Here is an 8653-nt window from a genome sequence, read left to right as displayed (position 1 = left end):
ACAGAAATACACTCCGCTGTCCTGAGGCTGCAGCTTCTTTACTGTCAGAGATACAGTCTGAACATCCTTCTTCTCTGCTGGAAATTTGTCCTCACTGAAGCCGCTTTCATATCCATGTGGAGGAGATGGAGTGGTGAAAACTATCGGCCTCATTCCCTCCCCTGGCAGCTGTTGGTACCAGTACATCTGGAAGTAAGCAGCACCCTTTGAGTGGTTACAGTGTATTGTTGCATTTTCACCCTGCTGCTCCCACAGTATGGGAGTCTGGTAGACATCACTTCCATCAACATGACCTGTGAGTACAACAGAGAAAGTTACCACAAATGAGCATTTTACCAGTTAACTGTTTCACCGGTGCAGACACCATCTAACTGCTGAAATGAATCTGCTAATAACATACTACTTTACCTTTGATCCAGTGAGCAAGCACCAATAAGCTGAGGAGCCGATGTCTGATAGAGGTCATGCTGTAAAATTCAGGGTCTCAGTTACAGTATCTCACTGTGTAGTCACAGATATGAAGAGATGCAGGGAGGTGTGTCACTGCAAGGTGTGACCTTCTCTGATCCTGTGAACCAACAGGAGGCCACGTTTGTTATGTGGGATGAGCTTAACTGAAGTGAACACAGCTGTGAAACCAGGAAGATTACACTGTGTGAAGTATGAATCAGCTGATGGAGAAGTTCTGTTATTGACGTGCACACTTGTAACACTTTGAAATATTGGAATAAGCATTTTTCTGTCCTTAACAAATATTCAAACACGTTAAACGGAGGCGGGTTTGTGTGTGGTCGGTACAGGAGTTCGTCAGTGTCTTTGGACATGTTGACGGAGCTGATGGTGCTTTAAAGACAGAGGCAGATGTACTATTTGATATACTACAGATATAGATATACTATCTGGGGTTTGTCACAGAACTTCTGAGCTTTTTGTCTATTTTGTTTGTTTCACTGTCTGCACATTCACCAGTTTTCTTCACCGTGAAGTTAAGTTTGTGAATGACTCACCGTTGGTGTAGAAGACATCTTAATTCACAATGAAACAATCGGTACCTGTGAGGAAATGATAAATAAGAAATCTGATGATCCTGTAGAAGTCTGACATGAGTGCAGTCACTCTGACGTCAGCAATGAAACACAGGAGTTAAATCATGACAGGGTTTCTCCTTTTAACTGAACTGAGAGTGATTTCATGAGCCAACCGATGTGATGTCAAGAGAGGAGTGGCTTCCTGTGGCTGTAAACCAGACTGATGGCTCCCATTGCTGCTGCAGTTATCCATCATTTACCTGCATTCTTAAACTTTTGCTTTATTCAGAAAACATGAAAAAGGCTCATTACATGAAATGACATGAAACCTAAGATTTAATCCCCCTTTTCTTTTTCTTGGCAAACTTCATTACATTAGAAATTCTGTTTGTCTAAAGGATCTAGCATTTATACCCTCACACCCCATTATAATAAAACCACTTCAGCAGGTGTCCCAGAGCAGTTTTTTTCATTTGTTAAAATTCAAAACCACTGAAGTTGATAAGTCACCAACAGCAGTTTTTGTAGAGTTCAGAGGGGATTTCTGTCATTGTGCATCTTGTGCAGCACAGATGATTTATTTAAAAGCCTTTAAAAAAACAAAACACATAAAACTATGTTTCACAGAGTTTTGCAGATGTTGATACAGTCAGAAAAGTCTCAGCATCTATACTTGTGTTAAGGCTCAAATCATGGCTCAAATGAGATCAGTGAGGTTTAAAGAGGAATGAAGAGGATGAAGAAACTCCATCACTGTAACTGATGAAGTGGAAGGAGGGAGTGGCTTCACATATTCTTGCTGCTGTAGATTGCCTTTCTGGATGTATAAATCGTGCTAAAGTGAGACACCAAGTTAAAGTGTACAGAAACAGTGTTACAGAACTTCTTACTTCTGTAAGAGTGCATACCAATGGCATTGGTATGCACTCTTATATTAGAGGGAAAGGAATAAATGAAAGTTTAAACTGGACGAGTCCAGTAACATTATTTTGCTTAAAGTATGCAGAAGTACTTAAACGGAAAAAAAAAAATGAATGGAATAATAATGAAACAGGAAAACGATAGTGAGAAGAGTCCGACACAATAGTAATAAGTGTGCCCTGCCTTTGGCACCCATAATAAGCTTTGACTAAACCTTAAGGACTGTTGTCTTTTCCTATGCAAGAAAATCTATCGTGACTGAAAAAAGAAAAAGAAAGAAGCTATTCATTTGTGGTCACATGCTTACCGCAGTGAATCACCACACAGGGCAATGCATGGGACATCATCTGTATAAAGTGGACCTCAAGGCTGTGTTGTTATTGAAGCTTTGATGATCATTACTTAATCAAATTGCTCCTGTGATATCTGAATGGACCTATATGTAGCAGGTATGCTAATAAAATGGAAATAGTGTGAAGAGTATATAGGTATAGGCTAGTATCAGAGATCTAGTATTCAACTCTCAGAGGAAGGAACAGGAGACTGAAGTTTGCTTTTTGTTGGTACCATATATTTTTTTCCACAAAGTGCTTGTATGTACAGTAATATAAATTCAAGTAATTGGCCATTCAAAGTAACAGTTCATAGAAATTACAATGCAACTGCAGTTTAAACCTTGCAGTGCAAATATCAAAGTCCATTGCAACACAAAAACACAAATACCCTCCCAACAGCCCACAGTTCAGTTCATAAAGTCCATAAAAACCCACGTCTGAATTTTGACTTGGATGTTAAAGTGCTGTGTGCTTTTGGCCAAAGGCCCGAGGTAGAGTGTGGGGCGAAAGTTATGGGTCTGGGCACAAGGAGCCCCCTACCAGCCCGGCAGGAGAGGACGATGCAGAGTCTCTAGGCTAGGCCTTCCTTTAGCTTGCCATCACATTGGAACCTGGCCTGTGACAAAGCACCAGAGTTCCTAATAAATCATTATGTACAGTCTCAATATCAGTGTGCACAAGTTCATATTAAATAGCACGGGTTGTACTATAATACATCAGAGAAGTTAATAAGGTTGTTAGCTGTAATTAAAATACATGAAAAATGTAAAGTGCAAAGTGAGATTTAAAGTGCTTAAGTGCATTCATAAACACCACACAACAATTGCACATGTACATACAATACGGCATTACATACTACACAAACGTGGACACGATCAGTGGTTTGGTGTAACCATAAATTGTAGTTGAACCCGACAAGTCAGGTAGCTAAGCGAGGCTAACCGAGCCCATACAAATGAATAAGAGCGGCTAATGCTAACGCGAATCGCTAACGCTTCAGACTCACCAGCTCCGTCTTTAACCGATCCCGTAAGGCTTTTCTGCTGTCTGCTCATACAGGGGACTCCTAAAATGTGAACGAGTTGAGATCAAGCAACCAGCAGCCATTAAAAGTGTTTAAACAGCGCAAATAGTGAACTGACCTGCAACCTGCTCTCGTTTGGCTTCCCCACTGCTCTTACCTGACAACACCTGTGGCAACCTTAAGACTATGCCTGATTGGCCACATTGACCAATGACCAACTTCTGAGCAAGGACCGCGGTGATTGGCTCAGAGTAAAAGCAGCGCAGAGACAAGGAAATAACGGGGCAAAGTAATACGGAGGGGAAAAATAATATGAAAACCACGTGTGTTACATATAGGCAAATAAAACCAGTAATAAATATACCAGTAACATATCAGAAATATCGTGCCCATCCCCGTGATTCTCAGCAGTGTGGACACAAGATATGAGGGTCCTTCTAAGAGTGAAGGACTTCTTGCAGCTGTTACGGTGGGACTTAAGACTCACAAATGAACATAAATGTATGTTTTAAATAAACCAACAAACCAACAATAGGCACACACATATGAACATTATGTTACATAGTGTCCAGTAGTAATCACTATAGGTCAAGGCTGAACCTCTTCAGTGGATGCTCTGAACAATTGGATCTTTTTTTCTCTCCTTAACCAGATGTGCATAATGAACTTTGTGGTATGTTATGATCATCTGACTGATCTGTTTCCTCCTCATTGTTATCTTTGCTACCATGATCACCGCTTTACATTTATATTTAGTCTTTTTACGATCAGTCAACCTGCTCTCTTTGCAGTTGTGATTCGGGATGTTTGTCCAGTGAACATCAATGACTATTGTAAGTCAAAACTCATATTCCCATATTGCAAGTGCTCGTGTCCGTGGCACCATCTGCTATTATAGCAGGCAGTGTTGTCATTGCAAATTTCACTTGTATATTAGTAGTGGAAGCACCACTGATGGATGTCCATAAAAAAAAACAATATCAGAGACACCACCTTTACCATAATACTTATAGTGTGCTTGACCTTTTCTGTCCTTTTCTGTCCCATTAGGACAAAAAGGAACCTAAAAGAAGCCAATAAACACACAACTACTGAAAGGAATAGCTAGGATCCAGGAATCATTGATTTTTTTTTTTGTTAAGGAACATCTCTGTTTTTCTGGCTATATGTTCCAGACAGGAACAGCATTACCTAACCTTTACATGCCAGCCATTTTGTTATGCCCTTACCAGAACTTACAATCCAGTAACTAGTCATTTTGTAGGATATGTTAAAACGTGTGCTAACTTCTTTTTATTGGTTGGAATAAAGAAGGTAAGCAGTTTCTTTAAAAGCAGTCTCAGAAAGACCCAACACAGAATACGACACCAGAAACAAGCAAATTACCTTGTGCTTATCTTTCAAATTGTTCCATTCTTTTCTGCCTGTTTGGGGGTAATGTGCAGCCCACTGCAATTTGTGATTGTCTCCTGGTCAAATTCACCTCACCACCTCTGTAGACATATAATAGACATACAATCCATATATAGAGAACACGGGCCTGTAGATACATTGTGTCGCTGCATCGAACAGATCAGTGTGTGGATGCAAAACAATTTCCTCCAGCTAAACTCAGACAAAACTGAAATCATTGTCTGTGGCCCACATAAACAAAGAGAAAGTGTTATCAGTCACCTTGAGACTCTCTCTCTAAACCCTAACTATCAAGTTAGAAATCTCGGGGTTATATTGGACTCAGACCTGAACTTTAACAGCCACATTAAATCTGTAACATCAGCAGCTTTTTACCATCTAAAAAACATTGCCAGAATCAAAGGAATAGTGTCTAAACCAGACTTAGAGAGATTGATCCATGCATTTGTCTCCAGCAGGTTAGACTGCTGTAACGGCCTCCTCACTGGGCTCTAAACGGGCTGTAAGACAGCTGCAGTACATCCAGAACGCTGCTGCTCGAGTCCTTACTAGAACCAGGAAATACGACCATATTAGTCCAGTGCTCAGGTCTCTGCACTGGCTTCCTGTCGCTCAGAGAATAGAGTTTAAAACAGTTCTGCTTGTGTACAAGTCTCTTCACGGTCAAGCGCCAAAGTACATCTCTGACATGTTAGAGCCATATGAACCAGCTCGGGCTCTGAGAACCTCAGGGAGGGGTCTCCTGCTGGTGCCCAGAGTCAGGACTAAACAAGGTGAGGCTGCGTTTCAGTTTTATGCCCCTAAAATCTGGAACAGTCTTCCAGAAGATGTGAGACAGGCCTCAACTCTGACAATGTTTAAATCCAGGCTGAAAACAGTTCCATTTAGCTGTGCATATGACACCTGAAAGTATTTTATCTGCACTCTTCACTTTTTAATTAATTAATGATTATTTTAATGGGTCTTAAATTTCTTTCTTTTTTAATTTCTTTCTTTTAGTTTTTTTTTTTATTCCTTTTTAATGGTTTTATTGCCTTCTTGTGATTTTATGTAGCTGTAAAGCACTTTGAATTGCCCTGTGTATGAATTGTGCTCTATAAATAAAATTGCATTGCATTGCATAGAAGACATATAATGCCAGCATTCAAAGCTAATACTAGTATATGCTTGTGGACGAATTGTGCCAGTCAGTAAAAGGTTTTAACGGGCTACTTGCCTCTCAGTCAAATCCTGGGTTTCCTGAGAGCACCCTTAATTAAAATGTAGTGTACATTTTAATTCCATTTTACAAGTGCATATAATAGGAAACAACTGCAAGCAAACGACCCATTTTTATTAATACAGACAGCTCAGCTCAGGTCAGCAACATCTGAATAAAAAAAATGTAAATACACTGAACTTATTGATCAATGGATCAATAATATGCCATTGATCGATTAACAGTAGAGAGCCCTGATGAAGACATAAGACAGATATATGTTTTATGAATTCTTCTGATATTTAAAAATAAGAATTGAAAGAGATGCGCTTTCTGTCTCGCACAATGTTGTTTTGAGACAAGGCCCCGATTAACCCCCTCTGACAACAGTTCTAAGTTTATAATAGGTCATGTCTGCAAATAAATGGCAACAAGTGCACAAATGCCAATAAAAGCTGTGATACAAATCCCCATCAGATCGGCTCCTGACATTTGGACCACATCTGGCCCACACCACACTTGCCAATGCCGTAACTGGAAGTGCCAAAAGTAGCCCAGATTGGGCCCTAACGTATCTGTTAACTGGGCTCTACCGTGAGTCAACCATCTTGTGGTGGCGTTCAGAATTTCAACTGAAACTTCTCATTCACGACATAGTGCATAACATACAGAGGGGAGATATGTTCACTACATGGGTTCAAAGAAGATATCATGCATTGCACCCTGAAGCCAGGAGCTGATTGAGAGCGCACTAGTTGACACAAGTTGGAGCCAAAATCTACGGCTCAATACAATTGTTTTCTTACCCATTGCAAATGCCTGGTGAGAAGTAATACCCCTCAAACGTTTCAACCATGTAGAGGCTCATCTCTTTTGCCTGACACCTGGTATTTATTTGTAAAATATGCACATGAACCATTTTTAAAACTGAGTAAGTTGTCATGAAACCCATTTAATAAGTAATAATAAATGCATCTGAGCTACAACATTGTGGACACTGAGGCTTGAAAGAAACAAAAAAAGGAAATTCAAACCGATATTATATGTTGAAACATTTTTATTGCAATTGTTGGATATACACACACACACACACACACACACATATATAAAACACTGAGATCAAACAGCTAAATGTGTTCAGCAAAAGGCTTCTTTGGTTTCCCTGCAGTATGGACTGGTACATGAGGCATTCCTGCCCACATCAACAGTTTCATACAATGACTCTCAACATAACCTTCAGTCCTTTTTTGCATTTCAAGTTTGATTGTTTTTTTGGGAGGCAATAATGTATTTTTTAACAGCATAATTTCACTTAGGGATCATTCTATTGAATGGTATATTGATATTCTGAACAAAACAATACCTTTCAGATCATCATGACTGATTCTTTTTATTTATTTATTCATGTGAATCACTGATCATTCACTATTTTCCTGCAATAGCTTTGTCACCCTAATGAAGGAATATTCTATTCTATTCTATTCTATTCTATTCTATTCTATTCTCTAGAATTCTAAGTCCTCTGATGCTTGATGACTTTTTACTCTGACAGAACATTTCACCCAGGCTTATACATACACTTACATTTACTTTTATAGAAGTAACATCTTAGACACCATAATGACAAAACAAAGTGAAGACTGGATTCTTAGAATTTTTTGTTTTTAGTTGTTGTATTTTTATTGTTGTTGTCATAAATAATGACTTTGTTTTTTATCTTTTTGCTGAAAAGCAAATCATTTTCAAATTTAGTTAGATTAGATGGAAGGCCTGATATGCTGCATAAGAAATTTAAGAATGAAAAAAAAATTAAAAGTTAGTTTAAAAAAATATATGAAAAGAAAGGAAAAGAAAAAGAAGAAAAAAAAAAGAAAAAAAGAAAAGAAAAGGAACTTTATGAACCAGTCATCTTTATGTTCTTCCTCAAAAACATGACGGCTCTTTCCAAAGATGTTCCAATCCTGGACAAAAAACCTCTCTATCTTGGTCTTCTTTTTGGGCAGTAATGTCAGAGGGCCCCTGTTTTATCATTGTGACCAGTCTTTGCTGTGTGGTCACAGCGGATTTTTTGGGTTCGGGAGAGTCTGGTATGCACCCCGGTAAAATGAAGTCGGACGGTACGTTGGATGTTGACTCATGCTCTAACTTTAAAATAAATTTTTTGTCCGGTCTCTCGAATGACTTTTTCAGATCCTTCTCCATGCTGTCAAAGTGCTTCTTGAAGATAATTTACTCTCTCTTCTATCTCTTCCTCTGTGAGTTTAGTCAAATGTCGGGCGTCTTCACAACTGTCTTGTGGTGCATTGAGACAGCTGGAGAAACTTTTAGGCAAGGAATCTCCAAGGTCTGCTCTTATTGGTGTCGACCTAGAATCTGCCCCATCTGTATTTTCTTGAGAGCCCTGCTGAATTTTGGGTAGCAAGAATCTCAAGAGGACTGATGACACCGTCTGTACGATGTCTGCTAACATCCCTGCAAGAATGGCTTGCATTTCCAAATCGAAGGTTCCACTTCGGCCCACTGGGCTGCTGTAACTTTTTCCAGATGTCTTTTAACAATTGGTAGGAGATTTTCCTCTGTAATTGGTACGGTGTCCATTTGCGTCCTAGTTTGTTCCATTTTTGTGATCTTTCCTCTTCTCTTTCGGTGTGAAATAAAATTCTCTTAAGCTGTCCGTGCAATAGGTCTGAAATATAGTTACATGTGTAACAGGGCCTGTTACTTTTGTCTGCGG

At 39.3% G+C, this 8653-nt stretch overlaps 1 long non-coding RNA gene across 1 annotated transcript; it reads right to left on the bottom strand.

The window, feature by feature from the left end:
* Window positions 1-963: 963 nt before the first annotated feature.
* Window positions 964-3500, bottom strand: LOC142366007 (uncharacterized). Its single transcript, XR_012766694.1, has 3 exons — window positions 3427-3500; window positions 3291-3350; window positions 964-2900 (listed from the first exon to the last, which is right to left on the bottom strand). It is a non-coding gene; the product is annotated as an uncharacterized LOC142366007 (long non-coding RNA).
* Window positions 3501-8653: the final 5153 nt, after the last annotated feature.

The sequence above is a fragment of the Odontesthes bonariensis genome, chromosome 17, assembly GCF_027942865.1.
Source record: "Odontesthes bonariensis isolate fOdoBon6 chromosome 17, fOdoBon6.hap1, whole genome shotgun sequence".
Classification (NCBI taxonomy): domain Eukaryota; kingdom Metazoa; phylum Chordata; class Actinopteri; order Atheriniformes; family Atherinopsidae; genus Odontesthes; species Odontesthes bonariensis.
Note: the sequence above shows the minus strand (reverse complement) of the source record. Positions and strands in the feature narration are given on the sequence as shown.